Source organism: Melanotaenia boesemani, unplaced genomic scaffold (assembly GCF_017639745.1).
Source record: "Melanotaenia boesemani isolate fMelBoe1 unplaced genomic scaffold, fMelBoe1.pri scaffold_109_ctg1, whole genome shotgun sequence".
In the NCBI taxonomy this organism is placed as follows: domain Eukaryota; kingdom Metazoa; phylum Chordata; class Actinopteri; order Atheriniformes; family Melanotaeniidae; genus Melanotaenia; species Melanotaenia boesemani.
The window spans coordinates 72,918-98,861 of NW_024580594.1; the positions used below are offsets into that span (position 1 = coordinate 72,918).

At 38.1% G+C, this 25,944-nt stretch overlaps 3 long non-coding RNA genes across 3 annotated transcripts; all 3 read right to left on the reverse strand.

Annotated features, from left to right (window-relative positions):
- Window positions 1–447: 447 nt before the first annotated feature.
- Window positions 448–1,557, reverse strand: LOC121636122. Its single transcript, XR_006009640.1, has 3 exons — window positions 1,502–1,557; window positions 1,315–1,368; window positions 448–884 (listed from the first exon to the last, which is right to left on the reverse strand). It is a non-coding gene; the product is annotated as an uncharacterized LOC121636122 (long non-coding RNA).
- Window positions 1,558–1,572: 15 nt separating this feature from the next.
- LOC121636123 lies at window positions 1,573–2,220 on the reverse strand. The gene is made up of 3 exons (XR_006009641.1): window positions 2,189–2,220; window positions 2,048–2,080; window positions 1,573–1,938 (listed from the first exon to the last, which is right to left on the reverse strand). It is a non-coding gene; the product is annotated as an uncharacterized LOC121636123 (long non-coding RNA).
- Window positions 2,221–19,565: 17,345 nt separating this feature from the next.
- On the reverse strand, window positions 19,566–20,171 carry LOC121636127. The gene is made up of 3 exons (XR_006009643.1): window positions 20,096–20,171; window positions 19,715–19,798; window positions 19,566–19,623 (listed from the first exon to the last, which is right to left on the reverse strand). It is a non-coding gene; the product is annotated as an uncharacterized LOC121636127 (long non-coding RNA).
- Window positions 20,172–25,944: the final 5,773 nt, after the last annotated feature.

The following is a 25,944-nucleotide window of genomic DNA, read 5'->3' on the forward strand; positions in this document are numbered from 1 at the left end:
ATTAGACACTTCAGCAAACCTAATGAGCTTTTTCAGTTTATTGAGCACGTAAACAACCCCAGTGACATTAAGGCAGAATGCTCAGCTGGGTCATCCTGAGGCGCCTGGCTGGTATCAGATAAGTCACACAGGTCAGAGTGAACTGTTCTAAAGAATGCATCCACATTTATGATAGCAACAGGCTACTTAGTATTAAACTCAATTACCAAGAACTTAAACAAGCTGTTTACCCCGAGAGGGATCAGTAGACACAATATAGTAAAAGGGAATAATATGAAATTTCCACAACAGGTACCATTAACATCCACCATGCCAGTAGCACTGCGTGAATGAGAATCAACAACAGCAAACCTACCACTAGCAGAAATGACAGCACATGTATTTGAACACAAGGTCAAAAGACATGTCTGGTACTGAGATAACATCCTTTCCAGCCCATTTTCTAGAGTCACAAATGCTCCACACTCAATGAACTCTCCTTCAGTCACAGTGACATCACCACTGACAGTCTCAGGGAACGAAAACTTAAAGTTCTGCCAGTATAAAACGTGCTCTTTCGGCAACTCTGGGATCATCAAAAAGTCTTCTCCTGGAGGAATTAGACCATGGTCCTTCAGATGTGTATAGAGCTGATCTCCTAACCACAGAGCTAAATCTAAATCTTCTGTCTTCCAATTGAACACACTAGACACCATATGTCTGGCCAAACTAACCAACCCTATCGCCATACACTGAACTCCCGGATTCCTAAACCGACTGTGCCCCTGGTGAACTGAACCCCTAACAACATCAACATTACCCATACTCACCTCACTTACCTTCGCAGTAGTTGCCTCATCTTCATCAGTAGAAGACAACACACCCGGGCTCTGTGTTGTCTCAACCTAACCATAAAGGATATCAACATGCAATGGGCTCTAATCACTGTCATGTGTAATAAACTGCTGTCTGTGCACTGACATTTGTTCTCTGTCATGCTGAGTATGTGCAAAATTGATACTTTAAAACAATTTAGCAATCAGGGGTGGCCAACGTCGGTCCTCGAGAGCCACAATCCTGCAGGTTTTACATGCATCCCTGCACCGACACACCTGACTTAAACTAATGAGTCATTGTGCAGATCCTTTTAGGCTGTAGGATTCATTTAATTTGAGTCAGGTGTGTTGGTGCAGGGATGTAGGAAAACCTGCAGGATTGTGGCTCTTGAGGACCGACGTTGGCCACCCCTGCCCTAAATACATGAAAAATGTGTTTTTTCCTTAATTAACAAATAATATATACTTTACAGATATTGTTCATGTAAATGGTACTCACCGTCCTCTCGTCAGTGCGGCCAGAAGGGACCGGATGCCTGGACGTTGCCCCGACCTCAAGACAGAAATTGCAAAAACACATCTTCAGAGATGATACATATATATGATACATGTATACATATATATACACATATACACACACACGCATATAAAAATACACAAATCTTAAGGACAATTACATTTCTTACCTTCTTCGACTCCAGAGCGGCCTTGGAGTCAGAAGAAATCCCTCGGCTGGATGCGGTCTCAAATAGAAAAGAAACGAAAACAAAGTTTATTTCACTTCACAAACACAGGAAAAATAATAAATACAAAGATTTATTTCCAAAATCTACTTACCCTTCGAGTCCTCTTGGAGTGGTGTTTCACACGCAGCGTCTGTCCAAAATGATATGGACACAGAACACATTTAGCGTTATAGAAGTCTATCGTTAATCATTTAGACTTTCAGAATAAAACATTTTATGATAACACCTAAACACATGTTTGTCTGGATGCAATTTACCTTTGGCGGTGAAACACCAGCAAAGTCAGCAGGAGATGTCAGATTTGATGGAGAAACCTTCTCCATCTCCTCCAACATCTCACTGCTGAACAGCACAGGATTCAGGGGGATGCCAGCCGGCTACAAATACAGAAACAGATATACACAAGCGTTGACTTTTCCTGCTTTAACCATTTAACTTCCAGCAAATATTACACTTCATGTTTTTCTATACAAATATCATACGAACCTCCCGCTGAACTGCACTGCATCCTCCAGAGGACTGAAAGAGAAAAAATATATAGACAAAATAAACAAAGGGGATTTTGGTCTGTGAAAAATCAATCAAATGTGAGTCTGACAGCTGTGACATTTCTTGACATATTATTACCTTGCCGCTCGGACCAACAACAGTTCACTCCTCGGGCCCAGGGCTGCGACGCACCCTCACCTCTCCCTTCACAACCACACGGGGAGTGAAGCGAGAAGGTGGGGATGGACGACACACCGGCGGGGCTGGCGGCACGGTCTCCAGTTGCTTCAATCAAAAAATAAAGACATAATCATTAACAATGTGCCTTTTCCACACTTGGTCAGCAGCCAAAATTACATCAAGTAAATGCTTGCATATATTTTATAAGACGATTTAACTGTTTAAAATTAAAAGGACAACCGTGTAAGCAACCGTCCACAGCAGCTGGGCGAAGATCTCCATGCCGACGTCATCACTCAGGTGGACCTACGAGGACGACATTCATGAAATGTATCTTTTTCCACAAAATCTCTCACTAGATACACACAGCTCTACACAGATAGTCTATCATCTCAAGATCAGAAGGTCCTGGATTCCATCTCAGCCTCTGACATGAACACGAGGGCATCAAACTGTCAAGACAAATGATCTACTTACACCATCGCGACTCCACAGGTTGAGACACTGCCGGGGGAAGTGGTCCGCGATGTGGAAGTACTTCACAGCTTTAACAAAAACACATAGCAGAGCTCTTTATGCTTGTAAAACAACAGAATTTATACATCTATATACCACTACACTGAAGATAAACTACAGCCATATTTCTGATGTAATCTGCGATAAACATGCAACAGCGCAGGCACATATTTTCACGTACCCATGCGGGCTGCCACCCGGTGGAACTCCTGGCGGTAGAGCTCTTGCAGGGAGTCCTCAACGGTCAACCTCGGAGGAAAGTCCAGCACACACACCTTCGGCCAGCGACTGCAGACGGTGGCTAGGTACCGCTGGAAGTCTGCAGCCGCACGACCGATGGTGTGCTTGGCGGTCAAGTCGTTGCTCGGAGCCAAGACGCACACCAAGTCGGGATCCTGAGGCACCTCAGCATGAAGCACCTCAGTTCTCAACTCGGTGGCGCTTGCCCCCGGCGTTGACATGAACCCCCACGCCAGACGACCCTCAGGCAACCGCACGATGCCATCTAAAAGACAAAGAAAGTTTCTACTGTATTTCTTTCTGTCTGTGTAACATTTTATAAAATACATTTATACAGTACATTAATACTTCATTGAACATAAAAATATAAGTAAATACCTGCAAGGCTTCGAAGATGGGAGTCACCAATAGCAAAAACCACCTGAATGAAAAGATGTTGGTATTTTTAGCACCGTGTATTGTTCACTTGGGTTTTCATTACGTTAGTATATTTCAAACACAGCATTACCTTTTTGCCGTGGGACTCCGACGGAAGAACCAACTTGTGCTGCCGCCCTGTGAGCACCGACACCTCCCACCTCTTCACCTTGTGCCGGTGCCCAGTGCCATGCGCTACAGACATACAGAAAAAAAACAGATCAGTACAATCACAGAATATGTGCACACTTGATTGTCAATCACTGAATCACAACCAATTAAAAATGCTTGGATACATACGTGCACAGTGGTCCATGGGAACCTGAGGAGAAACGTCAAGGGTCCGTCTGTCCGCAGCCCTCCTCCGAGCCGCCTGCGAAATCCTGAAGTTCTTCTTCCTCGGCATCTCTAGAAAAAAAAAACAACCCACACACACACGCACCCTGGCGCGCACACACAAACACACACCCAGCAGAGAGCAACACACCCACTCACACAAACAATCTTACACAAGTACTGGAAAACAGAGACAAAATAAGTTAGACTATATATATATATATATATATATATATATATATATATATATATATATGATAGATATTGATAATTATCAAAACATTTACAAATATATTTTAAGTATTGGTCTGGCCATTTTATGCTATTGCGCAATAGGGTTGTGCATCTTCACAGTCCACCATGTAGCTTAAAACTACAGTTATTACTTCCTCCTAACCAATCACAAACGGAGACCCAGGCATGTTCTATCATCAAGCCATACACCCCTCAAAACACGACACACATGTGAATTGCAAAAGATGTCAAAAGAGTAGGAGTGTTGAACCTATTGTTTCTACAATACATGGAGATGCAAGAATGGATGAAACTGCATTGATGTAGAAACAAAGCATAATAGATTATATTAATGTTATTTATTTCGTTGCTGCTTGCGGTTGTGTGTAACCCAGGTTGCTGCCACAGCTCGCCAGATTGATAAGTGTCCCAAGAATGATTCAAGGCTGAATCCTATGGAAGACCAGTAGGGTGATGCAATATATGCATTTTCATAAGAAGTGATAAATTGTTTAAAAAAAAAGAGAGAATAGAATAATTCATATAATTTTAAATTTAAAAAGTTAATTTATACAATAAAAAGATCAATTTGAAAAACATTTATAATTATTTCATAAATAATTATATGTTTTTACATATATTCATTTGTATTTTAATTAATTAAAGATACATTTAATAACACATTTATGTGTTTAATTATCATTTTCATTATTTAATAACACATTTATGTATGTCATTATCATTTTAATTATATAATGACACATTTAAGTAATTATTGAATGATATATTTAATTAATTTAATTGTGTCACTTTACGTCCTCCATAAATCAGAAGTGGCAAATTCATAATTAAATTATATTGCCACTAAGTAATACTTGTAACACAGAATGATCGAACCACGAACTTGTATGTCACACCTCACTAATCTAAGTGTAATAACTATCATGATGAAGAATTTTAGGAGAGGGAATCACCCCATTATCACAGTAAAAACGGCATTAAATGTTTAGCAAATAAGGAGCTTAAATCAGAAACACACCGCAATAAACCAGCAAGCAGAAACATGATCCTAAAAAAAAGACGTAACACCAGAGAAATAAATAATGAAGTACAGAAATAATTAATTAAATAGTGAAATAATACATTAGAGAAATAATTAATTAAATAGTGAAATAATTATATGTTTTTACATATATTCATTTGTATTTTAATTCATTAATGATACATTTAATAACACATTTATGTGTTTAATTATCATTTTCATTATTTAATAACACATTTATGTATGTCATTATCATTTTAATTATATAATGACACATTTAAGTAATTATTGAATGACATATTTAAATAATTCATTGTGTCACTTTACGTCCTCCATAAATCAGAAGTGGCAAATTCATAATTAAATTATGGCCACTGAGTAAAACTTGTAACACAGAATGATCGAACCACGAACTTGTATGTCACACCTCACTAATCTAAGTGTAATAACTATCATGATGAAGAATTTTAGCAGAGGGAATCACCCCATTATCACAGTAAAAACGGCATTAACTGTTTAGCAAATAAGGAGCTTAAAGCAGAAACACAATGTTCACCACAATAAACCAGCAAGCAGAAAAAAAGACGTCACACCAGCCAACCTATCTTAGCTTCTCTTAAATATCCATCGTTTGGAGGCATTTATTTTACAAAATATTCGATTGCTTTGGATAGTAGTGTTAACACATTATTATTTTAGTTCACTTTAAATAATAAAAATAACAATAAACTATCATTTCAATGCAGAGTATTTAACGTCACGTTAATCCACTTCGACCTGCTGTAAGCTAGCACGGGTGTAGAAAAAAGTTTCTTTTCCATTAATAAAAATGTTAAACTTACCAAGCAAAGCCACAAAGACGTCCGAGAAGATGAAGAAGGTGTCCTGGATTGAAAAGTTCGAAGTTTGCTGGATAAATCCACAAGAAGGCAAAGTTTTTCAGTCTGCTATGAACTGGACGTGCTGTCTGTTCAGAAGCTGAGCTGAAAAGACCGAGCCTCGTTTACAAACACACGAAATGGCCGAACGAAAAGTGCATCTTTCAAAAATCCGAACGTCATCCAATCAGAGTTATGATCCTTGTCAACACAAGACCGGGAAGAATTATGCCACAATGCATTGCGGTGTGAAGGTCTTAACAGTGCAAGAAAAACAACAAACAGGCTGATTAAACAAAACTCAGCAAAAAATGGATAAACTAAAATTAATAATAACATACAATATAAGGAAATATTTTTTAGGTTGCTGTGGTGACTGCAGGTAGTCACGTGATCTGCGGCAGTGTAATATTTTAGATTACATTTTACCCCACTTTCAGGTCCTCAACTTGGACAAGTGTCTGTAGATGCTTCGAATGATGACTGCCATTTGATTATCCTAATGTATAGAAGGCAACACTATTATATCACTATATAATACCTAATACCATCCACTTTTTGTTATGTGAGCTTAATAATAATTACATCTGTAACCCTGTTTATTGTTCTAACCATAAAACTATTGTTAAATATGAACTAACACCAGGCACTGACATAAGCAGAATAACTGAATAATTAATAATTTTTTTACAATCACATCTTCTTCTTCTTTTTTTTTTTTTTTTTTTAACTAATATTATGACTTATATCCAGCAGGACCAAGCTGTCTTTTCATTAATCCTGCTGTTGAGGCATTGTCTGTTAAAGGATGTGTGGTGTGTGGATATGTATGTACACACATGTATACACACACACACACTAAAAACTGCTGGGTTCAAAAATAACCCAATCTTAACCCTGCTGCTGGGTCAAATATGGATCGACTCGGCACTGCTTTCTTTTACATCAGCAGGAATGGGTTATGTGTTGGACCCAGCACATTGGTTAATATTTTCTACTCTAAAAATGGATTAAAATGACCTGGCTGTATAGTTATATAGTTATATATATATATTAAAATATGGATTATTAAACTACTAACAATTGGTTTCAAATGACCCAATATATTTATTTTAAATCTGTCTTTATAAATGGAATATAATAATGAAACACTTTTCAGTCATTTACTGGAAAACAAGGCACATGATCTCAATTTGTAAAAAGTGCAGAAATACAATGGAAAAAACTAAAATGAAAAAAATATAATAGTTATTTAATATCTGGTCCTCTTCAGCTGATTTACAACACAAATGTTCTGAAACACTTATCGAATGTATTCAAAAGAGATGGGTCTTCAATGGCTGTACTATATATATATATATATATATATATATATATATATATATATATATACATCCCTTAAATCCACAACAAAACTGTGGATTTAAGGGAATGAGGAAGCTTCTATGCATCATCTATTTAATGTCATCCACTAACATTTTCTCTCTACTGAAGCAAAACTGTAATTTTTCTAGTGTCTTTGGGCTTCATACAGTAGTTTGTCTATTATTTCTCTATCAGCAGTGTCACCTTGTCACTAATTTTCAACTTCTTATGACTGAATTGTCCATGACACTAACTGCACAATGATTTGTGATGGTTAGCTCATATCTGCATAGAAATACATGGGATCTGCACCAAAGTTGACAGTATTCATACTTGTTAGGTCCTTAACACATGAAAACACCTGTTGCCATGGAAATAGGTTCCCTCTGGTCGGAGAGACGTGCTGGCTTTCTACTGTTTAGGACTCAGCCACCTCCATGTACATTATTTGAAAACAATCACACAGGTACACCGTGCTGAGTTAACCCATCTATGCCTGTCCCATGAAAAAATGGTAAGAAAAGTACACATTTCGAAATATGATTTGGCCCTTTAACAAAATGTAAATAATGGTATCTACCATTTATTACCATATGATATATTAAAAATAATATAATATGGTTTTCTCCTTCTGGGTATCTATTAGGGAACAGAGGACAAGTATGACATTGTGTTCAACAGGATTTTGAACAAACTTTATTCCATAAATTGAAACAAACTGTCTCAGAAACTGTATGTGACACATATGTCACGTCACGCTCTTATGGCTTGAGCTAAAAAGGTGAATGACACGGGTGGCGGGGGCCAGGAGGCTCGGACCCGATGGATGCCGCTTGCGGCTTTAATTATTATTGTCATTGCTGTTATCGTTATTATTATCACTTTATTTCTAAAGAGGGGCTCCATGTAACTGGTCTAAAAGTAGAAGATAACTAACAAATGTACTTACCGGGTGAAAAAACGAATGTCCACATCGGACCCATCAAATCGCTGTATCCCGAAACGTGACAGGGACATCTGCTCCAGCTGCTGCCTTAGTGGAGCGACTTCCTCTCGTAGCCTCTGGTTTCTGGTTCCCCAGTTTCCACATTCTCTGGTTCTCTAGCTGTGCGTTCCCACACAGAAAGTCTTCTCTCACCAAGAGAAAAGTTGTTCCACGGAAATAAAAGTGGAACGGCGCCGGGTCTCAGCGCCTCCTCTTGCCTTCCTTACTCGGCTCTTTGACATCTTGCGCTGTAAAGTGTCGACTGCATACACGGGTGTGTGGAGTGATGATTAGATTATCCCTTCTGATGTTCACCATCCATCTCTTCCGTTGTTGATCCTCCGAGGGAAACGTGTGGAAACTGATGGTTGAATTGTATTTAGCTGACGAGGTAACAATGGAACACAGCAGTGTTCAGCTGTCCACCTTTCACGCCGCTGAAACTTGTGTTCCTGCTTCATCTCACGTTATATATTATACCATTATAGTAATACACTCTTCTATAAACAACTATACTACCTGTTGTCTCGAATATGAACAATATCTTATTCCTTTGTTTCCCTCAGTGTTCAAATCTACAGCCACAACGTTACCATAGCTTTAACCGGAAGCGTTTTTACTGGCGTGTCGTGAACCGGAAGTTAAAAAACAGCACCGTGCCCATTGAGAGCATGGATGTATTATAAGAACTTTTTCTTTTTTTTTTTTTTTTTTTTTTTTTTTTTTATTTATTGAACACAATAGGAAAATACAAACTCTCGTAGAGGAGATGAATTATTAACAAACTCTTGCTCGGGGGAGCGTGCAGAGAACATGTCCATATCTAGACTAACAGACTAACAGAGGGGGTTAAATAAACAAGTATCCAGGTATATGACTAGGAGCCAGAACAGAAAGAAGAATAAGAGTAAAAGAAAAAATAACAGCATTTACAACAAAAAGAAAAGCAGTGAGACTTTCACTAAAACAATAAAAAAACAGACATTAGGTGTGAGATATTAATGGCATTTTTCCAGGTTTTTAGTTTTCTTATGGAGCTGTAATACAATTTAAATTCGTTTATAAAACAGGAGAAGGAGGGTTTATTGCCTCTCCATTTGCTACAATGAATGTGATACTTTGCTAAAAGAATAACAATATTAATAAGTTTGGAGTGAGATTCCTCCAAGTTCTCCATATGTAGTAAAATATCCAAGGTATTAAATGGGGGAATATTGAGTTTAAGATTAATCCATCTTCTAATGTCAATCCAAAAATCCTGAGAGTAACGACATACAAAAAATAAATGTTCCAAAGTTTCATCCTCCACATTACAGAAGATACATGGTTCAACATCGAATTTGAATCTTCTTTTGAGAAACATAGCTACTGGGTAAATTTCATTAATTATCTTAAAATGAGTTTCTTTAACTTTTGGGGGAATGGGCCATTTAATGAATTCAGAGTGAGCTTTATTCATAACAGACTGACTGGTTAAATTGGGAAATATCTTAAAGGAAACTCTAAGATAGTCATGGTGTATCCTTTGTCTCATTCCTTCCCTCAAAAACTTATTGCTATTGATAGCTAGGAGGTTGCAGCCATTAACTTGTAAGGTAGGCAATGAGACAGAACCCCGCTCAGAGTATAATAAGGTATTCTTAATTAAATTAATCAGTGCTGGGGGGATTGCTCGGCATACTCTCTTAAAATCTTTGAGACTGCATCTTAAATTGTATTTGTCAATAAAGGAAGTGAAGGACAAAAGGTTACCATTGTCGTCTAGCAAATCTTTTACAAGTTTAATGTCACTGTCAAACCAGTCTTGCTTGAATATTGATTTCCTACCAACTAGAACTGTTCTATTGTTCCAGAGGGTTGATCCATGTGGGGAAAAGTTGTGGTTGAAAATCAGTTTCCAAAACTGAAGAACTTGTTTGTGGAAATTAGACAATATAATTGGAATCTTGGTAATCTCAAAATCACATTTCAAGAAAAAATTAATACCTCCTAGCTGTTTAAAGATAGAGTTTGGAATATGGAACCACATGGAATTTGGTTGCATCAAGAAGGCTTTCAACCATTTGATTTTAAATGTGCCGACCATGGTTTCAAAATCTAGAGCATTAATTCCACCTTTCTCATAACTTTTAACTAATTGGGACCTTTTAATATAATGAGTTTTATTTTTCCACAGGAACTGAAAAACAATTGAATTAGCTTTCTTTATATTTTGAGATGATATGTACATGGAATGACAAGGATAAATTACCTTGGAGATGCCCTCCGCTTTACTTAATAAGTTTCTTCCAAATATAGTCAAGTCTCTAGTTAGCCAGTGACTAAGACGTTTATTCATATCTGATAACCGGTTGGAGATGTTTAGATTTTCTCTTCTAAGTGCATCTTTAGTCAACAGTATTCCCAGATATTTGACTTCTTTTACAACCTTTATGGACATAATAGTATGATTATTGCATCCATGTATAGAGAGAATCTCACATTTCTTGAAGTTTAAGGTTAATCCTGATGCCTTAGAAAATAACTGAATTGCATTGAGAGCTTTTTCAACCATTAAATCATTTTTTAAAAGTAACGCTGTGTCATCTGCGAACTGACTAATCTTATATTGCCTATCAAAAATATTAATACCATGAATGAGAGGACTCATTCATGGAATGACCCTAACCCATTCATTTCTATGGAAGTTGCTCACCCAGCGCATACGCCGAAAAAGTTCTCAGGCTTCCGGGTTACTTCCGCATATTGGGCCCATAGAGCATGCGCAGTAGTGTCACCTCCCATCATGCTTCACGTCACTGTGAACGAGCAATGCGCAGCCCAGTGACCTGATCCAGCGACGCGCTGTCACGACATTAATCTGCAGTATGAGAGCTGTACAAACTCAGATGATGATTTTCTACGGCACACGATCGGACCTCGATGTAAAGTAATGATATAATATACGTGGAAAAAGTTGTGTAGTAATTGTTAAAATGATGGTTTGTTTTAATCTGATGAATTTCTATATGGGATTCGTAATAGCCCAATATAAGTCAGTCTATATTGTATATTTGTATAATCCCGTGTCAAATTTTCACGATGACTTACAATTCCTACCTTTATTCATGAATAATTTCAGGCACGTCTTTTGTAATAAATGTTAGAAGTCCTTGTTAATGCATTATTTCATTGTGCTACCCATGCATATTCTCTTTATTTTTCTGCTATTCCCTGGATGACACCAAGATTATCAATTATCATTAAAAATTATCATTTTTATTAAAAGCTATATATTTGTAAAAGATAATACCTCCAGAAGGTATTTAGACGGATGCAGAGTGAAAGTATAGCATTTCCTTAAAAACATATATTTAGCCTTAAAAATAAATCTTATTTTGGCGGGTTTGACAAAAAGATTTCCACAGCATTCAACATACAAACAGACGTGGAGATAGCCACGTTTCTCCTGGACCAGTTAGCTAACTCGTTTGCTAAAGTAGCCGGCTACCTACCAGCTGTTATTTTTCTGCCGTCGTAACTACAACCTAGAGCTAATTAGGATTTAGGTCACAATACGTTTAAAAACAGGAACTATCATGCATGTAATATCAAACATTAAGAATACAAATGTATTAAGTTACTCGATATCAGAAAAAAGAAACTTAACTTTAACTTAACTTTTACGAACAGCTTTCCCATCATATTGAAGTCAACAGCCGTCCTCCTCGCTCCCGACACAGCATGACCGCGCTTCGGCAGTGCATGTGCACAGCCGTGACGTCACCGGAGAAATAGAGACTTTTCTGTGGCTTTTATGGCCTTTTGAAAAATAATTGACGGATTAAATGTCCATGAATTAAAAATATTGAATAGAAAGATTAGTAATTAGCTGTGTTTAAAGCTGAAGACGTCCTGTCAACAGTTTTACAGCCGTGTCTTTTACCATTGTGGCCTATGGGAAAAATGCTTTTTGGGCCCCATGGGATTTTTTGTTGCAGTACCACGAGTGGCCACTGGGAAAAATCGGCGTGCCTGCCATTTTCAGTCCGTTATCCAGTTCTTATAATACATATCTGGGAATACTGTTGACTAAAGATGCACTTAGAAGAGAAAATCTAAACATCTCCAACCGGTTATCAGATATGAATAAACGTCTTAGTCACTGGCTAACTAGAGACTTGACTATATTTGGAAGAAACTTATTAAGTAAAGCGGAGGGCATCTCCAAGGTAATTTATCCTTGTCATTCCATGTACATATCATCTCAAAATATAAAGAAAGCTAATTCAATTGTTTTTCAGTTCCTGTGGAAAAATAAAACTCATTATATTAAAAGGTCCCAATTAGTTAAAAGTTATGAGAAAGGTGGAATTAATGCTCTAGATTTTGAAACCATGGTCGGCACATTTAAAATCAAATGGTTGAAAGCCTTCTTGATGCAACCAAATTCCATGTGGTTCCATATTCCAAACTTTATCTTTAAACAGCTAGGAGGTATTAATTTTTTCTTGAAATGTGATTTTGAGATTACCAAGATTCCAATTATATTGTCTAATTTCCACAAACAAGTTCTTCAGTTTTGGAAACTGATTTTCAACCACAACTTTTCCCCACAAGGATCAACCCTCTGGAACAATAGAACAGTTCTAGTTGGTAGGAAATCAATATTCAAGCAAGACTGGTTTGACAGTGACATTAAACTTGTAAAAGATTTGCTAGACGACAATGGTAACCTTTTGTCCTTCACTTCCTTTATTGACAAATACAATTTAAGATGCAGTCTCAAAGATTTTAAGAGAGTATGCCGAGCAATCCCCCCAGCACTGATTAATTTAATTAAGAATACCTTATTATACTCTGAGCGGGGTTCTGTCTCATTGCCTACCTTACAAGTTAATGGCTGCAACCTCCTAGCTATCAATAGCAATAAGTTTTTGAGGGAAGGAATGAGACAAAGGATACACCATGACTATCTTAGAGTTTCCTTTAAGATATTTCCCAATTTAACCAGTCAGTCTGTTATGAATAAAGCTCACTCTGAATTCATTAAATGGCCCATTCCCCCAAAAGTTAAAGAAACTCATTTTAAGATAATTAATGAAATTTACCCAGTAGCTATGTTTCTCAAAAGAAGATTCAAATTCGATGTTGAACCATGTATCTTCTGTAATGTGGAGGATGAAACTTTGGAACATTTATTTTTTGTATGTCGTTACTCTCAGGATTTTTGGATTGACATTAGAAGATGGATTAATCTTAAACTCAATATTCCCCCATTTAATACCTTGGATATTTTACTACATATGGAGAACTTGGAGGAATCTCACTCCAAACTTATTAATATTGTTATTCTTTTAGCAAAGTATCACATTCATTGTAGCAAATGGAGAGGCAATAAACCCTCCTTCTCCTGTTTTATAAACGAATTTAAATTGTATTACAGCTCCATAAGAAAACTAAAAACCTGGAAAAATGCCATTAATATCTCACACCTAATGTCTGTTTTTTTATTGTTTTAGTGAAAGTCTCACTGCTTTTCTTTTTGTTGTAAATGCTGTTATTTTTTCTTTTACTCTTATTCTTCTTTCTGTTCTGGCTCCTAGTCATATACCTGGATACTTGTTTATTTAACCCCCTCTGTTAGTCTGTTAGTCTAGATATGGACATGTTCTCTGCACGCTCCCCCGAGCAAGAGTTTGTTAATAATTCATCTCCTCTACGAGAGTTTGTATTTTCCTATTGTGTTCAATAAATAAATAAAAAAAAAAAAAAAAAAAATGAAAAAAAAAAAAAAAAAAAAAAAAAAAATGAATGGGCCGCCATTTTCAGTCCGTTATCCAGTTCTTATAATACATCCATGATTGAGAGGCCGGAGAGAGACAGTGGATGACATTCGTGATCTTTTCAGGGAGATGGTGAGAGACATTTTAGAGTTAGCAGATGATGTGGAAGCAGGACCTGTAATGGTGTCTCCCTGAGGACCCGGAAATTCAGCCACACACACAGTGATAGATTCCAAGAAAGTAATTTATTCAGTCCAGGTAATGGAGGAGATGAGCAGGGTTTGGTCCAGTAGGAAGCGGTGGCGCCTTCCTCAGGTAGAGCAGGGAATAATATCCTGAAAGGGCTCCAGAAACAGTCAGTATGATCCGCAATCCAAACGAGCAGAGATTTAAGAAGCCAAGAGTCATAAACAGGGGTAGCAGGCAGACTACTTAGCTGGGGCAGGCGAATATCCGTGGTCGTTCCAAAACAGGTCAAAATCCAGGAGATCACAAGGCAGGAGCAGTCCGACAGGGGATGAGGCAAGAGAAGTCCAAGGGCCGTAACTAGGTCAAACACAGGAATCAGAAAACAAGAGTAAACGCTGGACATCAACAAGGCAAAACAATGCTGACCATCTGGCAGGGAAGCAAGGACTGGAGTGAGCTTAAGTAGGGAGGGGAGCAGGTGAAGAGAGTGAGCAATCAGGATTGCCACAGGTGGAGCAGATGAGCATGATGAGGGACTGGAGGCCCAGCAGAGCAGCAACCATGACAGGACCTGCTGACCCAGAACGTGTAGCAAGTAAAACAGAGGAATATATAGAAGTTATTGGACTTATTTCTGCACTTTTCGACCAAGACATTGACGATAGAGTGACTGCAAATTTAGGAGAAGTACTCCACCGCTTCTCTGGTACCAGGGCACAACAAGCGGAACACACACAGGGACCAGGACGTTTGGCGTTTGACATACCGACTGCAGTTCTGGAGCATCAGGTTCATTGTGGACTAGCAGCTGGTCAAACTGCAGCAATGTTCGGAGTGTCAGAGAGGACCATCAGGAGGCGCATGAAACAAAGCGGTTTAAGGTACTGACACAAAATGCACGACTTTTCATTTCATGAATTGCCGTTCATTTGCCTCATACATTCAGTAAAGTTTAAGGATTAGTGAAATTTATGCCTATTTGTTTGCACAGAAAGACAGACCTCTTCTCAGCGGTGAATGATGAGGAATTAGACCAGATGATTCTTCACCGAAGACACCCAAACACTACAAGCTAATGCGTGGTCATCTGAATGCAAGAGGTGTCCGTGTTCCAAGTGAGTATTATTAATATGGGCTAAATTTAATTAATTAATTAGTTTTTTTTTATGTATGTGTGGGTTATCCGGGTATTTCGGCTTCTTCCCACTGGCATGACTATACTCTTCTGATGGCCAACATTTATGTTCAACATTTATTATTATTATTATTATTATTGATTTCATGTAATAATCAAATCAATGTTTATTTATATGCACTTTTCATACACAAAGTAACACAAATTGCTGTGCATAATAAATATCATGCATATTAAAAACAAAATTTAAAAGCCTTCACACATCACAGAATGAATGAATGGAACAAAGAATAAAAAGGCACAATCGTACACAAACTAAGCGCATGCACACCCTCTCCTACCCGCCCAGACCCCAGTCTGTACAAGCATGAGCGCCCATGTCTAATATTTGTCTTTGAAAAAATAGTAATAAAATAAAAACGTCTGGGTTGAGATTTAGATTTGTGGGTTTCCATAAGCTGTAAGCCATAATCATCAAAATAGTAAATACATGCTTGAAATATCTCACTTTGCATATAATGAGTCTAGTTGGCCTTATTAAGTTGAATTATTGAAATAAAGTTTTTCATGATATTTGGCAGCAATACTCTCAGCCTGTCAGGATGTGCCCAATAACCCCACCCTAGGTGTATCATCATTTTGGCTGAAAAATCACAGGTCATGTCTGTTCTGAATATAGTCAACAGTGTAAACTTTAAGCATCTGGGAGCTTACATTATCATATTAGTAAGACAATATCTGACAGTACAGTACATTTTTGAGGTAGTGGTGGTTCTGTAGTGCAGCTGCTGACAGTTTAATACACATTACAGCTTTTATTATGACAACTAAGTGTCTCCATGATTATTTTTGTTGCCAGTGAGTGGCATCTTTCTAATAGATGTTGTTTTACAGTAAAGTTGTGCTTTTTCATGTGTTAACAATTGCCTGACAGATGGAGATTTGTTGTCCATGGTGGGGTGGATGGATTCAGTCGTTTGGTGGTCTACCTGACAGTCGCTAGCAATAATAGAGCTCATACAGTCTTACAGAGCTTTATTACTGCTGTTGAGCAGTACAGGCTGCCATCAAGGGTACGGTCAGATAAAGGGGGGGAGAATGCAGATGTAGCAGCATTCATGATCCGGAGCAGAGGTACCGACAGGAATTCTCACACCACAGGCAGAAGTGTCCACAATCAGCGGTAAATAAATGTTTGGCAACTAGGCTTACACAACAAATATACCAGCTGAATGTACTACTTTAGTAGATGTCACATGTAAATGAACATTGCCAATTTTATTCTAAACACAGAATAGAGAGGATGTGGAGAGATGTTTATGAACATGCCCTGGACCTCTTCTATCAGATCTTCACTTCATTGGAAGATCAGGGAACACTGAACCCAGACAATGAAGTCCATCTTTTTGGACTGCACCGGATCTTTCTTCCACTTATTCAGCAAAGTCTCAATTCTTTCAAAGATGCTTGGAACTTTCATGGTCTTAGAACTGAAAGGAATCAATCACCACAGCAACTTTGGAGAAGATACAGGGAGCATGGTCCCATGGAGGATCCTACTGAGGTTAAAGAAAGATCAACTTAAAATGTCATTTTCCCTGAATGAATTTTGAAAGTCTATTGTGGTCAATGTGCTACTTTAGAGACTAATGTAAGTGTAATTTAAAGTCATCTGACTTTTCAGATCAACCTGTGAGCTGTAGCTTCTATGGTGCATGCTATGCATAACTGTATTTACAAAACTGAATAGGCAAAGTTTCATTTTATATCAACTCGGTGACCAAAAAATAACTTGTGTTATGACATGTCAGATTAATTAAGTACATGACTGATTATGCTTGTCCTCAATTCAGGTTCATGAAGACTATGGGATTGACTGGAATGGTCCTCACAGTCTTCGCAGAGGCACCGTGTCAGTCCCAGAGGTCCAGCTGGCCCGTGAGCTCTCAGATGAAGAGGTTGCCAACTTGCCAGCTCCAGGGGTTTCTGTAACCGATGCACTCAGATCATATGTAGAGACTGTGCAAGTTTTATCAAGAATGATGGCCAACTGATGTCCAACACATTCTTTTATTTAGGATGTTAGATCAAGGAGAAACTTTAACAGCAATAAAGGAACAGAACAGGAATAAATGGACTTTGTGCTGTTTATGTGCAGCTTCACGACTTTCTGAAATTAAAACACTCTTTTACTTTGTTTGATAATTTTAAACAATGAACAAGAATGCTATTCTGTTAAGACTGCAGATGCAGAACTGTTTGGTTTCAGTAAATTGGGTTGGGGGGGGGGGGGGGTGTTGGGAAAAAAATGTTGAATAAAATGGACTACTGCATAGTTAAAGACTCTGAACTTGTGTCAACTGGCCTGATTACTGATCAGTGCAGGGCTCAAAACAAAACAAAAAAAAAACTTAAACAAGCCCAAATCCATGTTATGGCAGAGAAAAGGGCTTTCTCAAAGTCCATGTAAGTTTTGAAATAAGCTGGCAGCTTTAGTGTTTCGAAGCATGTGGAGGACATAGGGAAGGTTCCCTCAGAAATCTCCACCTTCAGCTCAGGAGGAAGCATCTCCCAGCCAACCCAGAATGTCAGCAGCTGGGCCAGTGTACCTGAAGAAGCTCAAAGACATAAAATGGATTAAAGAAAACAGACTTTAAATTGATCATATCCAAAAGTGTAAAGAGACCAACACATTAGCCACATCAGGTGGGTGTACCCGTTTCAATGAACATCCTTAGAAAACCAGAGATGTGGCATGTGGACTCCAAGTCAAAGTCTTCATCATCACTGTCCTCAACTGGCCATTTGATTTTTTCTAGGAGCATCTTAAACACAGAAATTGTAATGATTTTAAAAAGGGAGAAGTTATTTTGGTTAAGGAATATGCAGATCATGGTCTTGGTAAATGAAATAACCATCTCAGTCATTTAAAATACACGTATGTTAACGTGATTTTAGATTTTGGAAGAACTTGGACGGATTGTCCTAAAAAAAAAAAAGTATATTAACGGAGCGGCGCTGCTATTAGGCAGCATGTAGGAGGTCATATATACCTTAAAATAAATAAGCATACGTTCTAATTCATGTGCAGCCCGAGGAGGATCCTGCGATCCTGTACGTCACTACTGGTAAGTGCAAAACATTAGTGCTCAGCACTTACCCACGATAGTGTGCACTACAGAAGGTAGTGCTTAGTGCGCACTACACACTACCTTCCAGTGCACTCATGTAAGTGCGCGGTTTGAGACACACTTCGACTCTGACAACTTTATTTCTGACAACTTTTTTCCCGACACCTGACTGACTACGAGGATGTCCTAAAATGTACACCGTAGTACGGACAACTAATGGATGAAAGGGGAAATTCCACTCTAAATTTTAGAAACTGGTGTCTAGTGGTTAAATGCTTAAAAACTGAATGACAGAAGTTAAGAATTGTGAACTCTTGACATCTTTTTATAGATCAAAAGGCATATTCACAGAGCCACTCTAAATGTACTATAGTGTGATGGGATGTACATTTTCATTTTAAGATCTTCCATACTGTGTCAACATTTGTGAAATTGGGATTTTGTAAAATATACCACCGCCCCATCAACAGTTACAGGCATGAGAAATGTAGTTAAATTGTATGTGCATTAAGTGGTGGTTTCAAAGAACTTTAACATGATCATGGGCCAAGACTAAATATTGACAATTTACAGCATGAATTTCACAACTAAAATTTAACCATTTCCTTCTCTGCCATTGTTGACATAAGCCAGGGTTCACAAGACTTTCTATAATTACAATTACAGCAATGAATTCTGTCACTTCACCAGCAGGAACTTACAGCATGGAGCAGGAGTTTGTTATGCAGCCATTTCTGATTTGTTTTAGTGACTGCCGGGAGATCCCAAGACATGGAAAGATCTGAAATGATGTGCTTCTGTTCCGGTGTAAGTTCTTCATGTTCAAGCTAGAATCAAGACCATAAAAGTTATTACGTTTGTCCAAACAGTATTTGCAAGGCAAAGTTTTATATTTAAACTTACGAGTTTTATGATACTCCTGATGTGCCGATCAGGACAGTCTTCTGTAACAACAGTTGCCATTTCAGGGTCCCCATTGAAGAGTACATGAATTACAGCAGGACTTAATCCTGTGACTTGAGGACCATCATGCAGAAAGGTGTGGGCCAACATCCTTTCCTGCAACCTGGAAGAGGTTGCTTTCAATAAGCACCTCAGATACTGCTGGAACAAGATGGTCAGGTTCACCCTCAAAAATAGCAGCGTTCGGCCCATTCCTCCTGTAGAGTACCAAGAGAGAAGGGGATAAAGTCACAAAAAATACACTTAAAAAGAAAAACCATCATATTAACCATATAATAACAGACTTACCAAGATCTAGTCTGAATCCAAACTGGAGTTTGGAAATTGTTGTCAGAAAGTACCGCTTCACTCCCTCTCCAACAGCAACATCACCTGATATAAAATAATAATAACACAGTGGGAAAAAAACAGGTGCTAACTGATACGGGTAACTGGATTATGTAACATTTAAACAGCAAGGGAAAAAATAGTCAATATTCTATTGGCTCTAATTGTATTATAGCATCCTTAATACTGACTCCAGATAACAGGAAAACAGTGTATGGCATATTTTCATTTGTGGTCATCAATTATATAATTTTCTGGATCCCATTTAACAATTCCATATGATAAACTTAAGTGGTATAAACTTTATTGATACATTTATATTACAAACTTTGTATTACTTACCAGCAAGAGTACAATGAAGTGGACATGCCCATTCTTGCTGCTGTTTATAGAACGAGAGGAGTTCCCGTTCCCTGTCCTGTTCAGCGTCCCTTACATCCATCTTCATTCTAAGGGGTTTCCCAGATGCATGCTCCACAACAGAGTCTCTTTGAAAACTTTGACAGCTTGAGTGGGTTCTTTAATAAGCTTCCATTCTAAACAAAGTTATTTTAGAGAGACGTGAGTTGGCCTGTTACCTGTAAATGCAGATTGCCTCAGTCTACATATGAGGAAAGTTTTGTCCATGTCACTGACAAACCCATGAGACTCAACATCTTCAGAATCTGTCACATAGCTGAGTTGACAAAACTGCAAAACATTCTGAACAAAAACTAAATAATTGTATTATCGCATTATTTTATCTTACAGAAGTTATTTTTCTATTGACAGAGTTTCATTACCACACAATCTTATAGCAAATGTGATAACACAAACCCCTGTACGTTTCCTCGTGATCCAACTCCTCATTCGCCATCACTGCTGGTTCTACTGCACTCTGAGCTGATGTTTCTGGCCTCACTGGAACACTGTCGCTGACTGAAGCTGTGTCTTTAGCAATTTCATCATTTTGGCCTCCCTCTTCTTGTCTGTCTGATTCCTGCATGGGTTTCCTTGGAGTTAAAATGAAAAATAATGGTCATACTCACTTATTTGTGTGCACAACATTATAAGAGAGGCATTTTCCTAAAGAAAAACAAATAAGCTACCCTTTATGAAGTACATACCCGTTGCAGCTTAGTCTGTGCAGCTTCATCTCTGAAAAGGGAACTTCCTTCTGACAAGTAATGCAGGGGATAGCTGGACCAGAGGCAGGACGTAAGCTCTCCTGACAACAAATAGCTTTTATTAATGATTCAGTCACCAGTAGGCTTTATTTTGATTACGTAGTAAATCTGTAAATGTACATACACAGTCTAAGGGTAGATCTTGTTGAAGTGGACGTGTGTAGATTGTGGCCTGTCCAATCATCGCAGATGGATCTTTGAGACAGGCAAGTGTGTATCCAGTGCTGGGACATTGAAGCAATGTAAGACTTCGACTTCGAGTAGATCCTGTAATTTTTAGCAGTTCGAAGCCTCCCCCTTCTTGAAGCTTTGGAAACACTTCCATTAGTTTATTTGTTACCATGGGATCATTATCATTCCCTAAGTGTCATGGTTTGTCTGATAAGTATCAGGACTTCCCAGCTTCCCTGAACGCACCTTTTTTTTCCTCCCACACTGATTGCTAATGCGCTTCACCTGTACGGCGCCCTTTAAAAGGTCCCATATTATGCAAAATTCACTTTTTAATGGTTTTGGAACAGTCATACTGGTCCCCCCGCATGTGTAGGAGACCCGTAAGTGTGAAACTCTTTCAGGCGCTCTCTCTCCCCCCTGCTCCACCTCTAGGGAAGTAAGCGCTGAAATGAGCTTGTTTGAAAGCGTGTACGTTATGACGTCATAAGGGACAATAACCACTCCCCACAGAGCGATGGACCCGTCTACCGGCTCTCAAAGCCCGCCCTCTAAAAATCACCTAGCGCCCAGTGTTTTTCCCTCTTCGGCAACCCTCGTTAGCGGACATGGCTAAGCGACAGAAGCACTGTTCTGTTTGTGGCTGCATAAATGAACACGAAAACGTTTTTTTACTTCCATCCACTGAACCCACGAGGACTGAGTGGATTAATTTTATTTTTGGAGGAAATGTACCCGGAAAACTTCCAAAGGTTTTGCATGTCTGTGGCCAGCATTTCAAAGAGGACTGTTTCCACAACATGGGGGCATGGAAAGCAGGCTTCACCAACAGTTTGAAGCTGAAGCCAGGTTCAATACCAACTGTCCGTGACACAGCTGGAGAGGTAAGAGCTGGCAGTTATTTTATCGTTTCGGCCTTATTAGTCTGATAGCTTGAAAATATATTAACCTGTCAATCACCTCATGACGGGCGATGCGATGGGCGGAGCCAACAGCTGAGCTGCTCCACCAGGGTTCCGCCCACCATAAACGGCACATTTCTGAAGCTGCTAAAAAGAGGGAGGTGAAGAGAAGCCGCTGCACTCAAACTGAGGGTCGATTTGTCCATACCATGGCGGAAATATTTCATTTAGATATTAATGAATGGTCTCAGATTGGGAATAAAGTGTATAATATGGGACCTTTAAATACTTGCCTGTGACAGCTTCTCTCCGCCAGATCGTCTTGGTTCTTCCCTGCACGCATCCAGCCGTTGTTCTGCCTGTTTGCCTGCCTGCCTATTGTTGACCTTGTTTTTGGACCTGGATCCCCGTCTCAGCCTGCCCCCTGACTGGTAACTCTGTTTGATTATTGGATTTCTGGATTACTGACCTCTGGACTGATTCTTGGATTTGGATTCTGGATCACGGACTTATCTTCTCTGCCCAGACGCACCCGCTTCTGTGGGCTGGAGACCCTGACCCCCGCCAGTTATTCCTCCACTAACCTGTTCTCTATCCAGCAGTTGTCTACCCACTCCAGCGGTCTCCTGTCTGGCCTTTCCGGTCCTGCCAGTTTACTCTCACCAACTACACTACAGCACCCGGTACGTGAATCTATAATATCCTGCATCTTTGTCACGGACTCCCTGCCTTCTAACACCTGTTCTCATACCCCCACAGAAGAGCTGACCAAGCGAGACCGGATAGAACACCATTACACATTCTCATTGTTCAAATAAACCATTTTTACCTTTCTCTGGAATACTGATTTATTTGAGTCCAATCTCCCGGTTTGTGACACTAAGAAACAAATTTAAAAAAGGCATAATTTATATTGACTTTTAAAAGTAAGCAAATAAGCTTGTGATAACTATTATTCACATTCTGAAAATCCATAATCCACCACTGCTGACTTGAATATGAACCGGAAATATTAGGACTACATTAAAATATTGGGTTAAACTACAAATAACTTCAATGAGTTAATATACAATAGATTTTTTTTTTTTTTTTTTTGGTCAATTCCTGGTTTCACACTAACCTGAAAGTGTCACTTTTTGCTCTCCAAGTCCTGAAGCAAGAAGGTCCGCTTTAAGCAGTATACTTGGAACTGTATCCGCCCTGTGGTCAGCCAAACAACAGTGTGTGTGTAGCTTGTTCGCCTAACGTGGACTGCGGGGCCGTCTCACCACCTTCCTTCTGGCTCCACCGTTATACGGAGCGAAGAGCCTTGCTACCCAGAAAAACGCCACAGCTGGTCACCAGTCAGCTAAAATAGCCTCAACTTCTATCTTGGGATGTCACTGCTAGCTCAATTTATCTAGCCGATTAGCAAACTGGTTTTATGCTTCCATCATTAACAATGAACGCATTACACATGACGTATAATGAGCCTACCGAACACATTTTCAGCTCAACTCACAAACTGTTATCTAATTTAAACCACACGTGTCCCGTATAATATGTCGACGATTAGCAGCACACCTGGCTAACATGAAATTAGCTTATCTTGGACAGGTGTAGCTGATGAAGCGGCAGGTGTCTGTTGTGGCTGACTGGCTGGAGCTGTAGGAGTTCTATTCAGAGCTTCCGCCATTAAATTTGCTGCTTCTCTCAGCAGCTCCGGTAACTTTTTGACATTTTCTCCACCTCACACGTTGCCTGATTTTTGGCGGTTGCTATTAAAATTTTGGTCTGTGGGTTTGTTTAATAGAGTATCTAAACCAACGTAGAGGTGAATAACGCCACACAGTGTATTGGAATGTGTTCACTAGCTCTGCATTGATCCATTATCTGGAATGTATTTGTTTTGACTTGTGGAAAGAGCAACCAATCAACCAATGCTGACAGATAAAATAAATTCATGACGCTCTGCCACTGCCAAAATCATTAAATCAATAATTAAATAGATAAATAATTAATTAAATAGTGAAATAATTAAATAGTGAAATAATGAAATAGATAAATAATTAATTTAATAATGAAATAATTAATTAAATAGTGAAATAATGAAATAGATAAATAATTAACTAAATAATGAAATAATTAATTAAGTAGATAAATAATTAATTAAATAGTGAAATAATTAATTAAATGGATAAATGATTAATTAAATAGTGAAATAATGAAATAGATAAATAATTAATTAAATAGATAAATAATTAATTAAATAGTGAAACAATGAAATAGATAAATAATTAATTAAATAGTGAAATAATTAAATAGATAAATAATTAACTAAATAATGAAATAATTAATTAAATAAATAGATAAATGATTAATTAAATAGATAAATAATTAATTAAATAGTGAAACAATGAAATAGATAAATAATTAATTAAATAGTGAAATAATTATATGTTTTTACATATATTAATGTGTATTTTAATTAATTAATGATACATTTAATTACACATTTATGTATTTAATTATCATTTTAATTATTTGATGACACATTTAAGTAATTATTGAATGATATATTTAATTAATTCATTGTGTTACTTCCTCCATACTTTCCAACGATATCTTACACTTCAATGTCGGACGACGGCGCCGCCACTCAACAGACAAAGTAATAGTTGCAGGTGATTTTGATGTAGTGCAAGATGAAAAACAGGACAGATTTCCATCTCAACATAATTCTTATCATTTTAATCAATACATTTTTCTAGCTCTCTTGACCTTATTGATATCTGGCGTAAACTTAATCCTGAAAAACATTGCTATACCTGGAGCAACAAAGAGCGTTCTCAATTGTCACGATTAGACTATTGGCTTATAACCAGTAATTTGCTCTCCCTAACATCCAGCTGCAATATCTTTCACTCCCCTCTTACTGACCATTGTGCTATAACTCTTTCAGTCTCACCTGACAAGAGTTTACCTGAGCCAAGATCATCACATTGGAAATTTAATAATAACCTGTTAAAAAACACAAACTTTTGCAACATGATAAAAGCACTTATTACCGATATCAAAACTATGATTGACTTATCCCCCACTAACAGATGGGAATGGCTAAAATTCAACATTAGGAAAATTGCTATTGAATAAGGAAAATTAATGGCTAGAAAGAGAAGACAACATCAAGCTGGAATCATATCCAGAATAAACTCACTATGCAACTTGACTCAGTTAAATGAGGAAAGCTCTCTTGAACTTAACCAGTTACAATCCAAACTAGATGAACTTTACACAGAAAAAGCAAAAGGTGCCTATATCCGCTCAAGAGCCAGGTGGATTGAGGATGGGGAAAAAAATTCCACATATTTTTTCAATTTGGAAAAAAATAGACAAACAAAAAAAATTATAAACAAATTGCATATTGATAATACCTTAGTTGAAGATCAAAAGGTTTTAAGTAATTACATCATTGATTTCTACAAAACACTTTATAGTGCCCAGTACTCCAACCAAGATGCCATCTCCTTTCTCAGCTCTATACAAGATAAAATCCCAAAAATAGATATACATTTTAAAGACCTCACTGAATCAGACATCACCTTGGCGGAGCTTGATACAGTGGTCTCCCAAATGGCCAGTGCCAAGTCACCAGGTCCTGATGGGATAACAGTTGAGTTCTATAGATTTTTTTGGATTGAAATAAGAGAAATGTTGTTGGAAGTATTTAATGAGCTAATAAATAATCAGATGTTATCCCCAACAATGAAACGAGGAATAATTGCTCTATTACCTAAACCAGGCAAGGATAACTTATTTCTCGATAACTGGAGGCCAATCACACTCCTCTGCTGTGATTATAAAATACTGGCGCATATCTATGCGAATAGACTAAAAGTAGGTATAGGTCAAATAATAGACGAGACTCAGTCAGCTTTTATTAAAGGGCGACATATCCATCATCATACTCGTT